This window comes from Mus musculus, chromosome 3 (assembly GCF_000001635.26).
Source record: "Mus musculus strain C57BL/6J chromosome 3, GRCm38.p6 C57BL/6J".
Taxonomy (NCBI): Eukaryota; Metazoa; Chordata; class Mammalia; order Rodentia; family Muridae; genus Mus; species Mus musculus.
Genome location: NC_000069.6, coordinates 125164421 through 125180227, shown reverse-complemented (window position 1 = coordinate 125180227; position 15807 = coordinate 125164421).

Below are 15807 nucleotides of genomic sequence, written 5' to 3'. Positions count from 1 at the left end.
CTCTGGAAATAGACACTGTCACCATCTTTGTTTTTCCTTTATTTTTATTGGATAATTTATTTATTTACATATCAAATGTTACCCCCTTTCCGGTTTCCCTTCCAGAAATCCCCTCCCTTCCCTGCTTCTATTAGGGTGTTCTCCTACCCACCTACCCACCCTGTCATTCTCCTCTACTGAGGCATTGAGTCTTGACAGGAACAAGGACCTCTCCTCCATTGATGTCCAACAAGGCCGTCCTCTGCTATATATTTGGTTGGAGCCATGGGTCCTTCGTGTGTACTCTTTTGTTGGTGGTTTAGTTTCTTGGAGCTCTGCAGGGTCTGGTTGCTTCATAATGTTGCTCTTCCTCTGAGTTGCAAACCTCTTCAGCTCTTTCAGCCTTTCTCTAACTCCCCCATTGAGGACCCCGTGCTCAGTCCAGTGGTTGGCTGCAAACATCTGCCTCTGTATTTTTCCAGGCTCTGGCAGAGCCTCTCAGGAGACAGCTGTATCAGGCTCCTATCAGCAAACACTTATTGACATCCACAATAATGTCTGAGTTTGGTGTTTATATATGGATGGATCCCCATGTGGGGCAGTTTCTAGATGGCCTTTCCTTCAGTCTCTGCTCCACACTTTGTCTCTGTATTTCCTCCCTTAAGTATTTTGTTCTCACTTCTAAGAAGGATTGAAGCATCCACATTTTGTCTTTCCTTTTCTTGAGCTTCATATAGTCTATGAATTGTATCTTGGGTATTCTGAGCTATTACACTAATATCCACTTATCAGTGAGTACATACATGTGTGTTCTTTTGTGACTGGGTTACCTCGCTGAGGATATTTTCTTTTCTTTTCTTTTTTTCTTTCTTTTCCTTTTTTTTTGTATATTCAATTTTTTAATGCAAAAATACCTTTTTAAAATTAATTTATTTTTTACACTCCATATTCCATTCCCTGCCCTCTCATACACCCTCTGACTGTTCCACATCCCACACCTTCTCCCCATGTCCCTGTCTCCATGTGGATGCCCCCATCCTCACCCCACCTGACCTCTAAACTCTCTGGGGCCTCCAGTCTCTTGAGGGTTAGGTGCATCATCTCTGAATGAACACAGACCCGGATGTGCTCTACTGTGTGTGTGTTAGTGGCCTCATATCAGCTGGTGTATACTGCCTCTTTGGTTGTTCAGTGTTTAAGAGATCCTGGAGGTCCAGATTAATTGAGACTGCTAGTCCTCCTACAGGATCACTCTTCTCCTCAGCTTCTTTCCACCCTCCCTAATTCAACAACAGGGCTCAGCTGCTTCTGACCATTGGTTGGATGCAAATAACAGCGTCTGACTCTTTTAGATGCTTGTTGGGTCTTTTAGAGGACAGTCATGATAGGTCCTTTTGAGAGCATTCCATAGCCTCAGTAATAGTGTCAGGCCTTGGGACCTTCCCTTGAGCTGGATCCCATTTTGGGCCTGTCGCTGGATGTTTTTGTTTCTGTTTTTGTTTTCCCTCAGGTTCCTCTCCATTTCCATCCATGTAATTCTCTCAGACAGTAACAATTATGGGTCAGAGATGTGACTGTGGGATGGCAACCCCCTCCCTCACTTGATGCCCTGTTTTCCTGCTGGAGGTGGGCTCTATAAGTTCCTTCTCCCTACTGTTGGGCATTTTATCTAAGGTCCTTCTGTTTGATTCCTGAGAGTCTCTCAACTCCCAGGTCACTGATGCATTCTGGGGGTTCGGGGCAACTTCCTATTTCCTGAGGTTGCCTGTTTCTAGTCTTTCTGTTGTCCCTCAGTGCTTCAGTCCTTTACCTTCACCCACTACCAGATCATGCCCCCCCCACACACACACACCCCTGCCCACCCACTTTCCCTCCCAGATCCCTCTCTCCCCACTTGTGGTTCCTTTCTTCTCTCTCCCAAGTGGGACTGAGGCATCCTCACTTGGGCGCTTCAGCTTGTTGAACTTTTTCAGTTCTGTGGACTGTATCTTGGGTATTCTGTACATTTTTTCCCTTTGGCTAATATCTACTTATAATGTGTATACCCTATGTAAGTCCTTTTGTGTCTGAGTTACCTCACTCAGGATGATATTTTCTAGTTCCATCCATTTACCTGCAAAACTCAGGATGTCCTCATTCTTAATAGCTGAGTAGTATTCCATTGTGCAAACGAACCACATTTTCTGTATCCATTCTTCTGTCGTGGGACATCTAAGTTGTTTCTAGCTTCTGGCTATCACAAATAAGGCTGCTATGAACATAGTGGAACACGTGCCCCTGTGGCATGGTGGGGCATCCTTTGGGTATTTTTCCAAGAGTAGTCTAGGTGGGTTATCAAGTAGATCTATTTCCAATTTTTTGAGGAATCTCCAGATTGATTTCCAAAGTGGTTGAACCGTTTGCAATCCCACCAGCAATGGAGGAGTGTTCCTCTATCTCCACATCCTCTCCAATGTTTTGTCAACTGAGGTTTTGATCTTAGCCATTCTAGCTGGTGTAAGGTGGAATCCCAGGGTCGTTTTAATTCGCATTTCTCTGATCACTAAAGACTTTGACCATTTCTTTAGGTGCTTCTCAGCCATTTGAGATTCTTCAATTGTGAATTCTCGGTTTAGTTCTATACCCCATTTTTTGATTGGGTTATTTGGTTCTCTGGATTCTAACTTCTTGAGTTCTTTGTATATATTGGATATTATCCCTCTATCAAATGTAGGATTGGTAAATAAAAATCTTTGTCCAATCTGCTGGTTGACGTTTTGTCCTATTAACAGTGTCTTTTGCTTCATAGAAACTTTGCAATTTTGTGAGGTCCCATTTGTTGATTGTTGATCTTAGAATATAAGCCATTGGTGTTCTGGTTTTGTGTGTTTGTTTGTTTGTTTGTTTGTTTGTTTTTAATGGAAAAAAGCCCCTACTTAGGTATTCTATTTAACTCTATGACAGTACCTCTTGAGTATTCATTGTATAATTTTTATTTATTTTTATTTTAAGTGTACATGTATGTTTTCTGCAAGTCTGTAAGTACTCAGAACAGGTCAGTATATCCCTTAGATCTGGAGTTACAGATAGTTATGAGCTGCCATGCCAATTCTGGGAGTCAAACCTAGATCCATTAGAAAAGCAAATTGTTTTCTAACTGGTGAGCTATCTCTCCAGTCCCAATGTATCATTCTTTTACAAAACGTTTTCTTAATAATTTTATTATGTTTATTACATTTGCCTTATATTTTATTATCTCTACACATATGCACTCCTGAGATTATACGCAGGTTGTGGATATAAAGAAGTTCTAATGCAGTAATGTATAGAATTAGACTAAGCCTGGAAGGTGAGTCTTAGTCAAAGGAAGCGTGGTGGTTTTGTTGGTTGTTTGAGAGTGTCCATTAAAGAAGATTTTACTTTACTGTACATTTAGTAAAAGTTAACTAATTTTATTTTTCTTTTCAGACTCTAAAGCTTCATTGTTCTAATTAGAGTTGAAGAGTACAGAAGTCAGGCAGAACACCCACAACAACAGTTCTGTAGACATTACAGGCATGGCTTGAAAATTCGTCCTTCTGGTAAAAGGACGAATTTATGCAATCATCATTCTACAAGAAAAAAATAAAGTAAGAAATACCAAGAATGGGCCTTATACTTTAGTCTAGTATTTAAAATTGTATTTTAAAAACATTTGCAGAGTACTACATTCCAATTTTACCTGAGAGTGTTAAGCACATCAATAATCAAATCTGAATGTACATGAATAGGCTCTTCCATCAAAGTAGTCTATACTCAACTGGAAGTAACTTTCTTAACTAATTCCCCTTTCTCCACCCAAAGTGCATTGTATGGTAGTTGTAGATATGCTTTAAAGAACATTATGTTGAAAACGAGTTTTAAATTTAAGTTTTATGAAAGAAAAAAATTGAGAAGTTCTTTGGATCTATGTTCTGGAGTGGCATTGCTGGGTAATTTAGAAATTCTGGTTTCGATATTTTGATGAACTAATTCCCAGATTATTTCCACGATGACTATACTAATTTGTATTTCCATTTGCAGTGGATAAGTGTTCCTTTTGTTTTTACACCCTCCTCCAAAATTTGCTGTTAGATGTATTGATAATAGACATTCTGACTGGAGTGTGCTGGTATATCAAAATAGTTTTAATTTACCATGATGACTAGGGATGTTGAACATTTTTAAATATAGTAATTGGCAATTTGTCTTTCATTTTTGAGATTTGTTTGCTTTACTAGCTCATATTTCATTGGCATATTTGTTCCCTTGCTGTTTAACATTGGGAATTCATTCTAAATACTTGATATTTAGGGCCATGTCTTAAATACAGTGGTTTAGATTGTTTCACATTCTGTGGATTGTATTTACTCTGTTGATAGTTCCACCCCCAGAGAAACTTTTAAATTATATGTAGTCTCACTTGTTGGTCTGTGGGATTATGTTCTTTCTGATGAAGTTCTCTTCAGAAAGTCCTTGCCTTTTCAAATATCTTGAAAAATATTCCCTATATTTCCATTTAGATGTTTTATAATAAAAGGTTTAAAATTACAGTTTTTGAGATACTCTTTGAGGTGTTTTTGCAGGAAGTAAAAGATATTGCTCTAACTTTATAATTTTGATCATGAATATCCAACTTGACACTCAATATTTGGAGAATAACCTATCTTTTTTTTCTCCACTACATGTTTTTGTCAAATTTGTCAAAAATTAGGTGACCATTCTGTCTTTGTGCCATCACTGACTGCCTTTGCAACAGTACTCTCTGTGTCTTAGGGTAGATATTATGATACCCTAATCCGTGATTGTGGTTTTCCTTAGGGTTGCCTTGGATATTTTTAGTCTTTTATGATTCCATATGAGTTTGTGGAGTTTTCCCTAGATCTGTGAAATTTTATATCAGAATTTTGATTAGTGTTATATTGAATCTACATAGAAATTTTGATAGTAGAGTCATTTTCATGATATTCATTATGTCAGTCCATGAGCTTAGATAGTTTATCCATGATCTCATGTCTTCTTTTATTTCCTATTTAGAGTTTGGAAACCTTCATTTGTAGAGATGCTTCACTTCTTTTGTCTAAGCCCAGATACTTAAATTTGTGTGAGGTGTTTTCTTAATTTCTCTCTCAATGAGAACTAATTGTTGGTCGATGTATGTAACTTGGCAATGCTACTCTTCATCATACATCCAAAGAAATGCAGATATTATCATTAAGCTGACATTTTTACACTAATGTTTGTTGTTGTTCTTTTAATATTAAAGAAACAGAAGTAGCCTAGATGTCTATCAAGAAGTGAATGGGCCATTAAATGTGGTCCATTTACTTATAAGAATACCATTAAATTCTAAAAGAAAAATGCAACTATGAAATTTACAAAAAATAAAGGAACCTGGGACTTTGAGAAGTGATCCAAACTCAGAAAGAAAGCAAAGTGACATGATCACTCTCATATGCAGATCCTAGCTCACATTGTGACCATGTACATAGGTGTAACCATAACTAAATTTAAAATAATTAAAAAGGAAACCAAAAGAGGGTAATGTCAGAATATCTAATCAAATGCAGCAAGGACAAAGCCTATTTCTAAGTTGTGTGCCATTCAAGCAAACAATGTACATGACTAGAAAGAGGACATGGTAAAGAGTGATATGTGTTCTTTTATCCTGTTAAAATGACATATGGCTTACTTTAAAGACTCTCAAGTAAGATATGAACTCAAAAGATTGAGATACAATATAAAAAGTCATTAAATATAAACACTTTATTTAGGTAAGAGAATTTTCTAGGTAAAATTGGAAACTAGATGAAATCAGCACATTTCTATATCTGACAGAAGCAAGAATCTTTCCTAATCAACATGCAGATGAATGGGGTGTGACCATGTCAGGAAGTTCCAGGCCTATGTGATACTAAATAAAAACACATTTTAAACTTCTCAGAAAAATATATGAAGAAGACAATGCTCCAAAACCCTGAGACTCCTTCAGGTGCCTCTAGGCTATGCCAAATTGAAAGCTGAATCCAACTATGGCAGAGGATAATATTAAATGCATGTGTGACTTATCATTGTTAAATTTTACATTGCTTTTAATTATTTAATTGATAGCATATTCTACTTCTATGTTTAAATATCTTCAAAAATATGTAGCTTTTATTAATTAAATATAAAGCGCAGATGACTAGCACCATGAATTCTGGCATGCAACCTCTCAATGTTATTAAGAGGACACACAAAAAATATAGCTCTATGTACACATTGTGACAAATATCACAATTGTGTTTTCATTTTGAAATATTAACTTAGTCACATTGTTTTCTACATACAATGGATCTCAAAAATGTAGCTTTAATAGTTTATGAATTGCTTTAACTTGTAATTTTGAGACAGAAATTATACATTAGGGCAGAGGTTTTGATAACTAGGTCTGACCTGGTCGGAATTTTAACTTTTTCATGTAAAAGTGTTAACAGTATTATTTCTGCAATGTGATCACTCAGTTTTGGTGGAAGTTCTATTTTTTCAGTATTTTCTACTTAAATATTGAACTGGTCATTTAGCTACACATCTCATTAAATGTTTTTAATTAAGTTTGTCCTCTATCCTTGATGAAACCATTTTAATAACTAATGGTGGGAAAGGCAATTTAAATACCAGGGCCAAAAAGGGGGAGTGGGGGTGGGTGGATATGGGGGACTTTTGGTATAGCATTGGAAATGTAAATGAGTTAAATACCTAATAAAAAATGGAAAAAAAAATTGGTGCAATTCTCTGTATACATGTGTAATTGCTGAAATTGCCATTGCTTTTATAACAAACACTATACACACCACCTGGAATAATTGAAATCAAAATTCAAAATATGCAAAATGTCTTCTTAGATCATTTCACTGTAGTATTTAGGGTCAATTTTTATCATTAACTTATTTTTATATCTTGTTTAAGTTTGTTAAATTTGATAAAAGTCTAGAAATCAAGCATATATGTTGATGTAAATTAGGTCTCCAATATTTAATCAGAAAATCTTATTAAAGGTTTGTATTCTTCACAGTGAACACAGTTGCTCTGCTCCATATTGGAACTATCAGGCAAAACAAATAAGATCTATTTCTTTGATGAATTGGACATCAGAGTTTATTTCAACAAATTTGTGCAATATATGTAGGTACTTGTATCAAAAAAAAAAAAAAGAAAACAATTCAAATGAAAGTCAATATTTATGATTTGAACTTAATTTAAACATTTAATATGAGTAATCTTTTTTTTTTGTTTTGACTTTATTTAACCATACATCACCTGTCATCTACCTAACAGAAAAAAAGAATATATATATATATATATATATATATATGTATATGTATATGTATATGTATATGTATATATATAATTGGCTTTGATTATGCCTTATGATTTTTTTTAAAAAATTATTAGATATTTTCTTTGGGGAACAGGGTAGGAGGAGGGTATAGGGGACTTGTGAGTAACTTTGTTTAAATCTCTAAACATTACTTTCAAAAATTAGAATTCAGAGAGTACAATAAAGTTTATTTTGCATTTCTTATCCTTTAGTATTTTGGTCAGTAAACATCTTTTTTTTCAGATGATAATTCATACACAATTGAATATCCTATGAACATGTGAGAACGAAACACAAGTTTAACTTAAGAATTAGAGGCATTGAGTTCATACAACACATGATAATTGTCATTTTGATTCAAAGTTTCCTTTTCTCTAATTGCAGCAAGTCATAAGAAGGGAACTTGTAAAATTTAATATCCCTCTATCTGTCTATCTTCAGGACTTGTGACCTAATCAGGAACAAAAGGTGGTGGGAAAGAAAAAAAAAGATATCACTAGAAGAAACTTTAATAACTGTAAATAAAAACTGTACATTTTCTCCTCTAGATAACTGGACAGAATGAATCTTCTGTAAGTATGGCCACTTTTGTGGGTCTTTTTCCTTCCACACCATTTCCACAGAACCTTGTATAATAGCCACATCCCAGTAAGAGCTTAACTCATGTTCCTTCATGATGCAAACATAGCAACAACAATGAGTAACCACGCTTAAATTTATCTCTTTTAGTTTAAAGTGCTTGGAGAAGACATTTACACTCCCCCATCTTGGATGGAGGTTAAATGATTTGAAAACATGACTTGGGGGTGGTATTCATCATTGTGCTGGTGTTTGAATTTACATTGTCATGCAGGGCAAGCTAATGCCCAAAACAGAGGAACACTGAAAGCTCAGTTTGTAACTTTTTTTTTTTTAAATGTTGTTGCAGCTAACTGGGTCTGACACCTCAGGCTGGTTACAATTGTTGTCTTTTCAGTACATAATTCAACTTGATATGCTCATTTGTGTTCAGGGGTTAAGAATCCTCTCTGGGTTGAAGTGATATATGCTTGGTAATTATCAGCTTGCTCAGGCTGCCGTATGAAATATCATCAAGTGGATGGATTAAGCAACCTTTATGTCTACAGATTCAGAAGCTAAATCGGGCTGCCAATACAGCTGTGCTCAGGTGAGTGTGATCTTCCTTAGTATCAGAGAGCTGGCAATCACTCTGTGCTCACATATCAGGGTGGGGGAAGCTCTGGCTTCTTTCTTCTTATAAGGGCACTGACCTCATCACAGTCTCCTTTAATTAAAATTAATTCCCATTTTCTAACCCCATCACCATGAGAGATAGTTAAGAAAGCTCTATCCTTAGTACTAAGGACTTGGTCAAGGCATATAATTAATTGATGATAATAAGGTATTGTAGAAAAGTAAAGAAAAGAAAAGAAAAGAAAAGAAAAGGAAAGGAAAGGAAAGGAAAGGAAAGGAAAGGAAAGGAAAGGAAAGAATAAGTAGTTTAATACTAAAGTAAAAATGAATGACTATTTCTTGCATTTATTTCCTTATTTGTGTTTTCCATATTCCACTTTCCTTTACAGTGAATCCTAATATTAGACTTATATCATACTTGAGAAAATCGAATATTCTATCAAAGATGGGATTGCTCATGAATATAGAAGTATTCTGTGGTGTCCTTGAAATGGAAGGTCGCTATTTTCACAATCCACTGAAGGGCTCAAGTGGCTGCACCTAGAATTGATAGGACTCTTCATAGATTGATGTTTTGTAGAAGTCTATACGTAGTCAAAACTACTAAGCTGGAATGGGAACACAGATCTGATGATAAGGTTTGCTGCTTGAACTTGTAACATATAGTCCAAAATGTTAACAGGGCCCCAAACAAGTTTAGTATTAACTTCCGTCTTGTTTTGAAAATTGAGGTGGCAAAATTTTCTGCTGTCTACCCTGTAAGGTCTACTTTTACAGGAAATGCCTCCATCTCTACCATCTTTTATGGAATTAGTATTTTCATATATGCACATAGTTCCTATTATGTTCTGTGTATGATAAGAATGTGATTCAGAACATTAGATATTTCAGGTATGTCCTGAAATACAGTTGTAAGATGAGACTGAGCAATGCACTGAGGCCAACAAACAGTTTTAGATCCTGCAATGAGTGTTGGCCACATTATATTTTGTCATTTTCCTACCATAAGATGAGCATCGCAGGAGAACTGAGTCTTGGCTCAATCCTGAGTTCAGAAAAGTTAGTTAAAGGATGGTGCCGATGCTTTGACTCAGTAGTACAATAGCTCAAACACTTTGCAATATCCCAGCCCAAATGTTCATGATCACATTTTAGCTTATGTTTTTTCTTCACTAGAATTATAACACTCCAAACTAAACCATTTAATATCAACTTATAGAATTCTAATTTGAGTGAGGAATGTTTTTTCTGTAGCCTTTGAAGGAAGTATAAAGTACAAAGATGAACCAATAAATATAAATTAAAAGAGATGTACAGTCATTAAGTATTTACCATAGTGAACACAAGATGATTTTACTAGACATCTTTTTCACTGTGATTTATAAGGAAATATGAGCTTTATCACTTAAGCTATTTAATCTGCTTTCAAATGATGAAAGATACAATAAGAATAGCAGTTAAAATATAAAAAATGATAAGATTATGTTGCAAGAAATCTAAAAGTACAATAAAAAACATCAAAGCCCATTATGAAAAATAATATTAGGCATCTTGGTCATATATATTCAAATGGTAAAACAAATTAGAAGAATTTTCAATAAGCTATAAAGAAAATAAAGTTGACTATGGCAATACAATATAAACAGAAGGCAGAAAATTGGGATTCAAGATAAAAGCATTTCATTAATGCTTACTTATGGATTGTTCTCTAATTTTTTTGCCAAGTTCTATGTTGGTGTATGTATACACACACACACACACACACACACACACACACACACACCAGTAAACTAAATAGATGTAGATTACATCTTCTCTGCCCTGTAGCACATACCAAAAAAGCACCTAGGGTATTAGCCAGTCTAAATTTTTTTATAAAGTTTAAGTCATGTACTACATTGAATTCATACCATCAAAGTGGACTACTGTGTTTTATATTTAATTTGGGGGACTGAGTATAAGCCTAAGGACCTCAATATTCATGAATCCCAGTTAACCATTTACAATACAAAACATGATTACGTACTTGTAATCCAGTATGCAGGACAGAGTCCAGAAGATCCCAGGAACTAAGATGCCAGCAACCCTAGCAATAATGGTGAGTACTCAGATCAGTGGGAGACTCAATGCCAATGCAAAAGTGATGAAAGCAAGAGTTAAACAATTGGAGTCATTCTCTAGTCTCTGTATGCAATTGACAAAGAATCTAAAACCATCCAGTAGAAAAGAGACAGCATTTTCAACAAATGATGCTGGCTCAACTGGAGGTCAGCATGTAGAAGCAATCCATCCATTCTTTTTTTTTTTTTTTCAGTTTTTTTAAAATTATTTTTTATTTTTTTTATTTTTTTTATTACATATTTTCCTCAATTACATTTCCAATGCTATCCCAAAAGTCCCCCATACCCTCCCCCCCCACTTTATCTCCTTGTACAAAGCTCTGATTCAAGTGGATCAAAGACCACCACATAAAACCAGATACAGTGAAACTAATCAAAAAGGAAGTGGTGAAAAAATGTGGTACATTTACACAGTGGAGTACTTCTCAGCTATTAAAAACAATGACTTCATGAAATTCTAAGACAAATGGATGGAGCTAGAAAATATCATCCTGAGTGAGGAAATCCAGTCACAAAAGAACACACAGGGTATGCACTCACTGATAAGTGGATATTATCCCAAAAGCTTGGAATACCCAAGATACAATTCACAGACCACATGAAGCAGAAGAAGAAGGAAGACCAAAGCACGGATGTTCCAGTCCTTAGGAAGGGGAGGAAAATATTTATGAGAGGAAATATGGAGACAAAGGGTGGAGAAGAGACTGAAGGAAAGGCCATCAGAGAATGCCCTACCTGTGGATCCATTCCATATACAGACACCAAACCCAAACACCATTGCTTTCCATTTTCCTTGGTTTCCTCCCTAACTTTTCCCTATAGTGTTATCAACACTTGGTGTTATAAGCACACATCCAATATAAGTGTAGAAATAAACCCTCATGTGACCTATTATAAATTAATAACTGCTTAGTACACTATTTTAGAAATGGACAAAGACAAATTGTCTCACTCTAAGGTCCACTTTAATAGAACTTCAGGAACATATGTGCAAACCTTTATATAAGACATTATCTCTATAACAGAATTGGTCTGTCAAAGGTTCCATGCATTTTGCATCTTATATACACTTATACATTGTATACACTTCTCTCCAGAAAGTTTATCCAAGTTTATACTTCCTACTGAATGTATTTGAGCATACAGATTGCACCATATGCCACTACACCATGCATACTTCAATTTAAAGTATCAGCATCTAAGTGACAGAATTAGTGCAGAGCTTAGATACCAGAGGACTTCCCATTATTGTGCAGAGATGTTTTGCTGGTGCCTGTTACAATAAAACACACTCACGAGGAGCTGTTATCTCTTTCCAATAAGTTAGCATGAGAACCTCCCTTTACCCAGTGGAATAAGGAGAGACTGCAACAAGCAAAACACAGGCAACACTTTGGAGTTCATTTTACATTTATTTAAAAATGCTCCTGCTTCATCTGAGTGTATTACCTACATAAACCTTACTTGAATTTTATTTGCTACCCCTGCTCATCTCCCAGAATTGCTTCTGTCAAGAATACTTGGACATAGACAGCAGCCCGAATCTCTCCCAAAACTGCTTTGTGCTTGGTTGCACAGAGGTACAGAGATTCATGATGTGAGACACTAGCATGTGCACAAACTCTGCAAAAAATAAAGACGTTTCTCCATAGAAACAAGCTTGGAATTCATCAGGGAATGCTGAGATAAGCTACACAAATATTATATTCCCCTCATATTCCCCATAAGTACCCAAATTATGCCCCTGTAGGAGAATCAATCCAGTGGTAAAACCATGCCAAACATCGTTTTGCATATTTGTGTATTATAGTAATGTAACAAATAGGCACACCCAAAGTAAACAGATTTATACATCATACATTATAAGAACAGATATAAAAAACATGACATGTCCCAGTGTTTTGGGAGTGAGTGTCAAGAGCATGCATGTCCCAAAATAATGTTTTAAATTTATGATGTATTTTCTCTTGCTTATATTAAAAATCAAAGCAATGTGTCCTGAATTAGGTATTGGTATTATGTAGGGTAATAGTTTTTCTAAGCATAAAATACTATTGATCCTATGTCTGGCTTATTGTACAAGAACCAAGTGTAATCCATTACCAGAGAGAGCAAAGCCATTAGACTCCTTGTGCATTCAATTAGGCTATTACTTTATCTATCTTAATTGATACTGCTAATAGTATCATATATAATTGCTCTGTATAGGCAAAAAAATGTGCTTGTTAATGAGTCTTAGCTAATTCAAAGAACGGCATTTAAGCATTATCTGTAAAACTATACTGAGCTTCAAAGTCAATATTCAACTTCTCTTCCCAGCCAACTAATAGCTAGTAGAGAGGGTTGTTTAAATAGGATGATAATAATCAAAAATTAAGGTTAGTGCACTTAACTTCATACTCAGGTCATGTGCTTTTCCTCTTTCATTTCATGGGGATCTATATCTGACACGTGGTTTAATGATCAAATAGTTCTAAGTTAGAATTGTTTTTATAATATTTTCTTGAATAAGAAACATATTCTGTAAAACAACAACAACAAAAACACAGCTCTTAACAACTGAAAACAAATTAGAAGGTAGAAACTTAACAAAAACTTAACCCTAACAAAAAAACGTTGCTTTTCTATTTTGCTTTGGTAACATGTCTGTTTCTTTTAGTCCACAGTGCAAAGCCAATCTGTCCGTCATGGCCAAGAAGGCATGGTGGTCAGAGAAACTTGGTCCATAACACTGACCAAGAAGTAGAAGAATATAAACCCTCATTTGTGTTTTCTCCTTCTTATTTCTTATTGAACTCCAATAGTGTATGATGTTCCCCAGCTTTTGTGTCTATCTTCTGTCTATCTTCAAATAAACTTCAAGGAAAATAACTTCAAAGATTTGCATATAGATGTATGCTCTACCTGATTCAAAATTGGATCAATATACCATAAAAAAGTCATTGATCGCTCTGTTTCACCTTAAAATCAAACCAGAAACAAAACAAAAGAAAACTGAAACATGAAAATGATAATAATAATAATAATAATAATAATAATAAACCTATGGTGTGCTCTTAGCAGGAGGAGCAGACAGATGAAGGAATGAAGACCACATGACACCACGATTGTTATTTACATTTTTTTGTGGATAAAATAAAATGTCCTAAGAGACCAACTTATGCAAGAAGAGGTTTCCTTAGCTAACAGCCCACAGATAGAATCTATCATGGTGGGGATGTCCAGGTGGCAGGTGCTTGAGGCAGCTGGTCACATTCCATCAGCAGTCAGAAAACAGAGAGGGAGCTAAATGCTACAATTCATTTAGCATCTCTTTTCCATGCAGTCCATGATCCAGAGAAGGGAAGAGTGTGCCCCTAGATCTCCCCACCTCAGTGACACTGATCAAAATAACCTCCAAAGCCATAGCTGCCACTAAATAAGAGCTGTGCATGTAGGCTACTCTACAAGGCAATTATAGAGCCTTTTGGACAGTGTTAATGTTGAAAATAGTCTTTCTTTAAAGTAAATTGCTTTATTAATATAAATTAAATGATTGTCCTAGTTCTATTTTTTAAAAAAAAAATGGATATTTATTTACATTTCAAATGTTTTCCCCTTTCCAGGTCTTCTCTTTGGAAACCCCATATCCCATCCTCCCTCCCACTACCTCTAGGAGGGTGCTCCCCATCCCACCTACCCACTCCTGTCTTCCAGCCCTGGGATTCCCTTACACTGGGGCATCAAAGCCCCTCAGGCCCAGTTGCCGCTCCTCCCTCTGATGTTCAACAAGGTCATCCTCTGCCACATATGCAGCCAGAGCCTTGGGTCCCTCCATGTGTACTCTTTCCTTGGTGGTTCAGTCCTCAGGAGCTCTGAGTGTCTGGCTGTTTGACACTGTTGCTCCCCACATGGGTCTGTAAATCCCCTCAGTTCCTTTGGTCCCTTCTCCAAAGAATGTGACCTTATTTAACTCAGCCTTACAGAAAACTGTTTTAAGGGACACCATTCCGCATAACCTCATACTATCTCAGGCATCTCCAATGCAGAGTGCCTGTGCTGTTTGCTTATATTTATGTGTTTTTGCTGTTATTTTCATATGAAATTATTTATATCTATTTATTGTTGTCCTGAGACAATATCTGCCTTGGAACATGGTATGAGCATAAGCTGGCCTTGAGCTCCCAGCAATGCCCCTTCCTAGCCTCCTGAGTGCTGTGGCTAGAAGTATGAACATCTCTGCCTGCCTCTGAGATTACAGCTCCAATGCTGAATGTCCCCAAACTGAGAGTGGAATTGGTCTAGATCTGGAAGAAGTCTCTAGCTTTGCTTGATTGATGGCTGCGCTGGGGTGGCCACTGCTGGAGGTGAGGGAACAAGGAGTCCAGGATGTTTCTATATATATAAAGGATGCTCTCCTTCCTAGAATTGCTTGCTAAGATGTTTATTAAATTCTGTTCCATTAAGTTAGAGCACTGTAGAGGCTGCACAGAAATTGAGCTATAAAGAAATTTAGAGCCTTGAAAGATCCTTTGATTTATCCCAGGTCTTATCTAGCAGTTATTCCCCGAGACATAATTAGATTCGGAATTCTTGAGAATGTATTTTAATTTTTTTTTTTTTTTTTTTTGGTGGGGCACTTAGATCCTTGAACCATGAACTTAATTTAGAAAAATTTGCATAATATTGTGCTTTTTAAGTCAGTTTATGCAACACATTCGCTATGTTTTGAATATGAACAGATTATATTTACAGCTGCTTTTCGGTAGCAGTTCTAAAAGTATTCCATTTCTGACACTTAGATGCCCTGGCCTCAGACGTCTGAGCCCTTTTATCAACTATTCCTCTTGGTTCGCCCTTATAAAGCCATGAAGCTGCCATATTTTACTGGCTTTTACTATGAACACTCATTTCACTACTGGACTGGAAAATGAGAAAAGGACAAATTGGTTTTAAAAAATAATAAAAACAAAGGGACATCTCTCTATTTTCCAGTTCAGCAAAATCCCTCAATGTTACCCACATTCTAAACGGAATATCATGTAATATTTGAAGAATGCTTTGGACTTGAACACCATGTAAGTCAACTTCCTCTTACAGAGAAAAAGACTGGGAAATCTGGAGGGTGTTTTAAACCACCATGCAAAAATGCAGTATATAATTATCATGCAGCTATGT